Raw genomic sequence first — 7,939 nt, 5'->3', positions numbered from 1 at the left:
CAAGTTTTATTTATTTACTTTTTTGAATCAAATTAGAGAGCATAACATAGCATAATTATAAATTATCAGGAAAGTCGAAGTTCAGTCTGCTTAAAGTCAAAACAGTTGATCAGTTCAAGGTTAAAAAAAAAAAGGTAGACAAAACTCATCTATCGACTATATTGTAATTCACTGTTCCGTGAATTACACAGTAGTTGTGTCTGTCAGCCTTTTCTTCATTTTTCCCCTAGGTAGCCTTTTACAGCTTTTTTTCTTAATTGTTAACCCCATGAAATTTTAATGCCACAGATAAAGGGTATAAATGTTTCTGTAATGTGTGTATATCTGTGCTTTGTACACACAAAGAGTAAGATTTCTTTCACCACCCTCCCTCCAGGAACCAATTTCAGATCCTTTGGGGGCTGTATCTCCCATTGAGAAAGTATGAGTAGACAAAGCTCAAAGTTTCAAATTATGGAAAATATATTTTTATTTCATTTCAGTGAGGCATGTATTTGCCAGTCACATAGTTTAACCCGCTCTCAGAATTTTTTTTTTTTTTTTGCAGAAAGAATTTTGAATGAAAGAAATGAGACAAATGAAGAGCAGAGAAACTCTTTTTTTAACCATCTTTAAAGCAATATATTGCCATTACTTCATGAGATGAGTTACTTCTGAATGTACCATTTCAACTATATTTACAAAGAAAGAGTTTTAAATTAACTCCAGAACTATGCAACAGCCCCTTTCTATGAATTTAATTTTGTAAACTGTAGTCTCAGTGGGGAGGGTGAGGATATGCAGGAGAAGAGGAACAAAAGAGAAAGTCAATAATAAATATATCCATGTATCAGAAAACTTGGTTCTAGATAGAAGCACAAGGAGAAGACTGACTGGACTGTTTACTTTTTTATCTGGTTAGACTGGTATTATGTAGCAATTGTTTTAATTTTGAGTACACTTTATTTGAAAAAATTATGAAAGACTGAAATTTGTCCTATCACTCGTCTGTGATACATCTTACTTCATTGTTCTCTAATTGTCTTTGTGTATTTTCTTAATGGCTCTGTACAGATAGAATGTAAACTATCAAAGAATGCATGAGTTAATTTCAGTTGGTTTAGATGGACCACACACTAATCCCCATGGCTCCTGACCCAATGCTATAAAATCTATTAACTAATAGACAAAATGCTATTCTGTAACCATAAGTCTACATTTTTTTGGAGAATGATGTATCAAGCTGTTAGCATTGTTAAATAGTAACTGGATTTATGATTTGCATCTAGTTTTGGTGGTTGGGGATTTAAAGGTTAATGCTGGTCATCTAGCTAGGATATGCCTATGTGAACAGCATGCCTCCCACAATGAGCAGACATTGGGATACCTGGCACAGAGGTGCTTTGCATATACCCTGGTGATGATTTAAGTTCTCTACAACCCACCGCGGAGTGGGAGGACAACACAGCCTTTGTCTAACAGCTCTGGACCCCTTTCATTGTAGATACTCCTGCTGCTGCTGTTTTAAATCTTTTGCCTGTATTAAAGGTATCCCATTAGAATCCAGTGACTCTTGCAGGTCCTTTTAGCAGTGGGAAAATTAAGGGGATGAACGTGCAATTAATATAGATAGCAATACAAATAATTCTCATCCATTAAAACACAAATTATTTGGAATGTAATTCCAGTGAGGCCCCTCTGGTAATTGGCCTCTTTTGCCAGTTTGCATCCCTTTATTTATTATTATTATTATTATTATTAATTTTTATTTTAGTTTGTTTATTTTATTTTTTTATAAGTAGTTTATTGTCAAGTTGGTTTCCATATAACACCCAGTGCTCATCCCCACAAGTGCCCTCCTCCATGCCCATCATCCTCCCTCCCCCCCCACACCCATCAGTCCTCAGTTTGTTCTCAGCATTCAAGAGTCTCTCATGGTTTGCCTCTCTCCCTCTCCACCCCTATTTCCCCCTTCTTCTCCCCCCCACTATTTCCCCCTTCCTCTCCCCCACATATTATTATTATTTTTAATGTTTATTCTTTGAGAGAGAGTGAGAGCACAAGCAGGGGAGGGGCAGAGAGAAGGAGACACAGAATCTGAAGCAGGCTCTAGGCTCTGAGCTATCAGCATAGAGCCCAACATGCAGCACGAACTCATGAACTGTGAGATCATGACCTGAGCTGAAGTTGGATGCTTAACCAACTGAGCCACCTAGGTGCCCCAGTTTGATCCCCTCACAAATTTATTTCAGCATTCTTTACCTGACTTCATGTGTGGAATGTGGGATTCCCCTTTGAACCAAGTACAATAAGTTATTGATTCCCTCATTAATTAATGAATTAAATAAAATCTTTGTCATGGTTTAATATTATATCTGGATGAGAGTAATACTTTTACCCTGTTTAAGTTTTATCTTTTATCAACTCAGATAAGAAGTGGCAGCACAGCATAGTTTTTAGGACCAAAGACACTAGTTAGACTTTTTCTATTAGAATCCAAAATGTTGCTAGCTTTGTGATTTTGGCAAAGTTACTTAAATCCTCCAAGTATCCGTTTCAGCAATAGACAAAGGGTTTGCACAATATAACTTCCTTATATACTTTTTTAAAAAATCAATATGCCTTTGTTTCTAATCAATAAATTGGGAAAACTATCAGCTCCTCTCTCATGGGATTTTGAATCGAGCAAATGAGAAAATACATGCAATGAATGTAGACTGCCAAATGGCTGGAGCTAAATATTAGAACTACTTGCAGTAGTAATGGGAGTAGTAGCAGTATTTGAGTTGCTATCACTTTCTTTTTTCTTTATTTGTAACTAACACAGTGTTGGTTTTCTTCTTTCCTAATCTGTTAAACACATATATTCTTTTGCTCAGCCCTTCTCTTAGATTTATTCAAAGATTGTCTTATTTCTTTTGGTATTTGAAAACTCCCAAAACCTAGATATTTTGATGCAGATCACTGTATCAACCAGAGAATGCTGGAAACATAGCCACCCAGAATCAGGGGAAATTAGATGGAACTCTTGAATTCATCCTTATAAATTACTTTTAATTACCTCTCTCCATTTAAAAAAAAATACTGTTATTTACCTCAAAAGTAGATCCAGACAAATTTTGATACTTTAAAAATCAACTAGTGATTTTCCCAGATTCAACAAAAGTTTATCCATTGGGGGTAGGCGTGGGGAGAAAAGATTAGGTCAGCCAGTTGAAAAATGAAGTGCTAATCATTCCCACTCTTAGAATCTGACTAAAGTCAATTACTGGTGAAATCAACTTGATAAAAAAAAAATCCTCTTGGGAATGAGCCTTAGTCAAGTGACCTACAAAAACACATGGATGGGCAGTCACTCTAAGCTGAACCAACAGAAATCAGGCTAGAGCTATTGATAAAAGCACACACATTTCTCCTTTGTTCCACCCAGCTTAAATAGGCAAGAAGATACTACTAAAATCATTATGTTCAAGAGGAGGAAAATAAGAGGTTAACTTAAAATTCTATGCTCTATTGAACCCAATATACATACTTTCCCCAAAGCAACAGCAAATACACCTCAGAAATGCAATCAAGGTCTCAGACTCATTCTAGCAAACTTATTGTGCCAACCCATTATTAATGTTGCCTCTCAGGGAATTTCCATTTCCACATGAGTTGGGCCAAATATTATTCACAACTTTATCATATCTTACATTATCCATTAAGAAGGGAAGATATTTATATAATGAAGAAGGATGAACTTTAAGGTATGATGATAACAGAATCAATCTAAAAAAGAAGAAAGAAAAAGTGTCTTGACAAATTTGCAAAGAATTTATGATACTGACACTAATTTGTGGCAAATTTGACAGGTTGTAGATAAATGAGTTGTCTTAGCTGAGGAGCAATTCTGTAGATCCACTTTTCTGTATTCCTTTCCACGCCAATCGCTGAAAATGCCGGTGAACTGGCCCAGCTGAATTGAGCCATTGAAGGCAACAGTAGGGAATTAATTGTGTTCTCTTGCTTCTTTCCTTACTGCCAAAGAAAAGCACTATTGTCCTCCTTGAAGGATTCCCTTTCAGCCTTAAGAATCACTGCCAATTTCATTGAGAAAGTCAAATTGCATATCCAAGTGGAAGTAAGGGGGGTTCGCCTCCAGCTTTGTTCTTGGGAGAAGGGGTTTTGATGGGCTCTAAACATAAGCATCACTGAATATCACATTTTAAGTTTATTTTAAAAGTGGCTTCATGAAAAATGAGAAACACAGAAGAGTGAGAAAGAAAACAGGATAAACTATAAATTTACAGTCTGAATAAAAGTTACACTGAATGCTATTTATAATGTCGCCTATGTATGTATGTTATGAAATTACACTTGTTAAATGCATCAGGGCCTCTGAACCACAGAGAGCAATCTTATCTGAAGTAATAATATAAATGTCCACTTTCACAGATGAATGGATACATTGGATTAAAAAAAGCACTTTTCTTAATGTGACCTAATTAAGGGTGTAAATTAAAAAAGATTTTGAGCCATAAAAATGTCAGATCTCAAATATAACTTACTTGAGGGTTTGAAGATAACCCATATAAAATGCAAGAACTATTCAGTTACCACCCAAGAAAAGGACATTCTAATATTCCTTATGGAATTTGAGAAGTTGACTCGATCATCAGGACTAAAATATATGAAATATTAAGAAAGTGTAACATCACTACATAAATGAGAAATGACATTAAATTTTTAACCCTGACTTTGTCTGAACTCAATACAACTTAGCAGCCTAACTGGCAGTTAAGACTTCATATGGACAATGTTAAATAATTTTAAGGTAAGAAAATACTACTTTCTCTTTAGAAGCAAAAGATTATATGCTGCAGAAGTTTTTGCTGTGGATACTGGATACAGGATATACCTCTCCATAACCAAACAAGATGTTATATTAGGTTAAACGTCTTCATAGCTCTTGGAGCTTGTAATAGAACAGGGCAGGAACTAGACTGTAATTTTAGTCACTGTTCTAGTTGGGATTTCATTTTCTTACACTTGGTGCAACAAAGACACATTGTTTTTTTGTTGTTGTTGTTGTTGAATTCTGGGCAAATAACCCTACAGAAAACCTCTAAGAAACACTGGATATGTATAGTAAAAACTGTGAAATGCATAAGCCAACAGTTTTATTTGGTAATAAATTCAATGATATGGCATAATTGCCATATGGCACGGTGGGTTTTGTTTGTTTATCTGTGCTTCATTAAAGTGAGCTCCCAGCATTTCTTCTTTGTTTGTGAAAGATCTATTATAAAAGTGACTTCCTGCAAGCCAAGGCAGGTGAAATGTACGCGTACACCTTAAATTAACTTTCCAAGTGGCCATAGCTTTCTGAAAAGTATGAAGCCATAGAACATGCTAGTATTCAACTGAAGATTGTCCTGAACTAAAGATCAAAATTTAATCAAGCTCCTAAATATTTATATCTGTGGCATCGCAGCACCTTCACACTGTAACCTATTTATCCTAAATACCTTTTCCTAACAAGTAATTTTCTGGATGTCACTACAATTTACCAGGGTCAGCATGTAAATGTAGAACAAGTAACTTATTTAAATTAGTTTATTTGGTCAGAAAAAAAAAGCTAGATGACCTGGCATGCATCATATGATTGTTAATGTAGCTGTGCTTGGGATTTAAAACATCTTTGCAGTAGCAGGTGGTGTATAACAGTGAATTAAAGCACAGACAGTTAAGATCATGTGTAGAATATATCAAGTAAGAAATAGAATGTCCCTTCAGCAAAGATGTACTGAGTGGAAAAACAGAAGCTACATCTGAAGTGAAAATCCATTATGGGCCTAAAGCTTAAGAGGGTTACAAGTTTGCTTCTTTTTCCTTTTTTGGTTTGTTGATTTTGTTGTTGTTATTGTTGTTATGATCCTCATCATTTAATCAATGATCATTTGGATCTCTTGGATTTTAAGCTGGAATAAAAGACATAATGTACCCTTACATTATCTAAAAGTAATCATCTATGAAACCTTACAATGGTTATAACAAGATCAACACAACACTATCCACCTCCTTCTGAACACTACCACTGCAAAAGTAAATAAGGAAATATTATTCAGTTTCACATCAATCTTTCTTCGTTTTAAAAATTATATGACCGTTAAAACATCTTTCAAACAGACTCTTAGTCAATGCTGTCTAATGTAAGATAGGTAAATGTAGAATGCACCACTCAGCAATACCCTGCCAGAGAAAAGAGTCAGGGAACAAAACAGAGTCAAGTAGACCAAAAAAATGTACAATCTGGAATTGTGGTAACTTACACATGAAAGTGACACCAACTCATTTGTTTTGTTCTCTCAAGATGCAGTAGAACTTAAACTCAGGCACTGATTGGCCAAATGATGTAATCTGCCCTGAGATAGGGAAACCGACACATTTTAGAAATGTTTAAGCAATGATTTGTAATGGCTCTTAAACTACTAAGATAGGGCATGCAGAAGTGAGCAAGATGAGTAAACTAAGGACCTCAAAGAATGGTGCAAGTTAGGAAGATACTGAGCTAGGTATTCATGCGTAGGTTGGGTTTAGAACATTGTGTTTTAAGCACTTTAATGGCCTTCATTATATACAGATCTTTCATTGTCTATGTGTTTTTTTTTAGAAAATATGTAACTACATGCAGAAAACAACAATGATTATGCATTCATCTTACTTATAACTTCGTATGCTACTTCTTTAATAATCTCATGCCATCTCTAAGAGCAGAAAATATATTTAAATATATGAGGAATTTAAGAAGACTTTCTATTTTTCCCCAAGACTATATGTAGGTAGTATGTAAATTAAAAGCAAGTCTTCTAAACTCTACTACACATCATGCCTATGCATTAAGAGAGAAGTATCTTCATAAAGGCCCTGGAGAAGGTTAATGGTGTTTCCAGAAAAAGCATTGGTACTTACATCATTGTTCTTACTCTGGGTCTATATGCAATAACATGATGAAATGTGCAATATAGATTTTTTTCTTTGTATACAGGCCACCCCTGTGGATGCTAATACTGTCTTTCATGACCGTGAATCTTCACTAGCCCTCACTCATGGCCAACACCTGGAATATGCGGTTAGAAGTGAGTGTTAAATTCCTTTCTCTGCCACTCAACACTTTGGCTTTCATTACCTGAACTCTCTCCGTTTGCTTCTCCCTTTTCTCCTTTAACCTTTGTACTACTCAATCTTAGAGATCCAGTTTAAACTATAGCTTTCTCTAATTATCTCTAACTCTTCCCTGGCACAACAAACCAAATTGCTTTCTCATTATTACTTACATAGTACTTTACACATAGTTCAATTACACTGTATCAATATTTAGTCACAGGAATGCTTGGTCCAATATGACAACCATTAGGTCTCATTAATATTTGAGTCCTCAGTGTCATATAATAAGCCCTCTTTAAAACCTTGCTAAAATAAATTGATATTTTTTCTATTTATGTAACGTTTGATAGTTTTCAAGTTACTTTCTCATATATTAAAACACAGAAAAATATAGATTTTGTAATAAGGAGTCAGCATATGTTTAAGTAGCTTAAAAACATCTGTTTTGAGGAAATTATTCACACCACTGCAGAGGAAAACTGGCCTAGAGGCACTATTCTATTGAGAAGGAACATTCCACTGTTAACAAAATCTACCTACTAATGAATCTATTTAAAAACTACTGACTTCCTACCGTATACTCTGCAAGATTCTGAAGACACCAATTAATGACAAAGTTAGTACCTCAAAACAACTCAGAATTGATCAGTGAGACAGACATATGTACAAAGCTATGATAAAATAATCTTCATCTGGGGGCGCCTGGGTGGCTCAGTTGGGTAAGCATCTGACTTTGGCTCAGGTCCTGATCTCACAGTTCATGGTTCGGGCCCTGCATCAGGCTCTGTGCTGACAGCTCAGAGCCTGGAGC

Source organism: Hyaena hyaena, unplaced genomic scaffold (assembly GCF_003009895.1).
Source record: "Hyaena hyaena isolate Hyena2069 unplaced genomic scaffold, ASM300989v1 scaffold_516, whole genome shotgun sequence".
Classification (NCBI taxonomy): Eukaryota; Metazoa; Chordata; class Mammalia; order Carnivora; family Hyaenidae; genus Hyaena; species Hyaena hyaena.
This window is presented reverse-complemented; position numbering follows the sequence as displayed.